Raw genomic sequence first — 1,309 nt, 5'->3', positions numbered from 1 at the left:
CCCTCTCATACTAGGCCTCCATTTTGGTTTAGTGTCATGATTGCCCCCGTGTTACAAAAACTAGTTAAAAACAATGAATTTCATAGCAAAAATTTTTCTTAACTCTCTGACTTTGAGAAAAGAACTGCAAAGAACCCAGAGGGACTGCTGGTCTTATCCCCGGGGGGAAACAAAATCTCAGAAAAAATGTCTGAAATCTCTATAAAACATTTCAAAGGCAGTAGGCCCTCGGGGGACCTTTTCCTGCTCCAGCCCTGCCATTCAGTCGTGGGAAGGACCACTTCCACAGCAATAAAGCTGTATGAGCAACATTGAAATATAAATTTTTGGTAATTTCATGATATATTCAAATTCATTGGTGATTCTGATACGAAAAACAAAAATTTGTGGAAACAGCACCAGCTCCATGACAGTTCATACTTCTTAATCTGAAGTCACCAAGCGGCATGGAAAATTCCCATGCCCACTGTGAATTTTTTTAAAAAGGTCTTTAAACATGATGGCTCCACAAGTCTGTCCCAAATGAGTAAATTAAAAATACTATTTATCTCGCCTGTTTATCCTTTTCCTTGATTTTTGAAAATTTTTTCTGGTATCTATATTGGGCTGTTGAATGTCAAAAACTTATAAATTATTATGTCTATAATAAAAATAACAGCACTATTTGCAAAGTAAAAAAAAAAAAAAAAGTGAAAGGTGACAAAGTGAGGTCCAAGATCTCTATTTGTGGCTAACCTTTGGGAACCACATATGTGCAGAACAATACACAAAACAATACTACAGTGAACACATTTTTTCCCGAACAGGGGTTAAAGTCATACTATTAAAAATTAAATATAGAATTTTGTACATATTTGCAAAAAAACATTTTAAATATTTTTGTATGGTATATATATCTTGGTGTGTGTGGTGTGGTGTGTGTGTGTGTGTGGGTGTGGGTGTGTGTGTGTGTTTTGGGGGTGTGTGGTGTGTGTGTTGTGTTGGGGGTGTGTGGTTTTGTGGGGGTGTGTGTGTGTGGGTTTTTGGGGTTTTGTGTGTGTGTATCTGTGTGTGTGGTATCTGTGTTTGGGGTGTATCTGTGTGTGTGTGACTTGGGGGTGTGTGTATCTGTGGTTTTATCTGGTGTGTGGTATCTGGTGTGTGTGTATCTTTGGTGTTTGTTACTGTGTGTGTTTGATCGTGTAGTTTTATCTGTGTATTTTGTATCTGTGTGTGTGGTATCTTGTGTGTGTTCTGTGTGTGTGTACTGGTATGTATGTAGTATGTATCTTGTATTTGTATGTATGTTCTTGTATGTATGTATCTGTGT

The 1,309-nt window shown here is 37.4% G+C and overlaps 1 pseudogene; it reads right to left on the bottom strand.

The window, feature by feature from the left end:
• Positions 1-98: 98 nt before the first annotated feature.
• LOC119578192 overlaps positions 99-1,309 on the bottom strand; it is a 10,188-nt pseudogene continuing 8,977 nt past the window's right edge.

The sequence above is a fragment of the Penaeus monodon genome, chromosome 2, assembly GCF_015228065.2.
Source record: "Penaeus monodon isolate SGIC_2016 chromosome 2, NSTDA_Pmon_1, whole genome shotgun sequence".
Taxonomy (NCBI): Eukaryota; Metazoa; Arthropoda; class Malacostraca; order Decapoda; family Penaeidae; genus Penaeus; species Penaeus monodon.
Note: the sequence above shows the minus strand (reverse complement) of the source record. Positions and strands in the feature narration are given on the sequence as shown.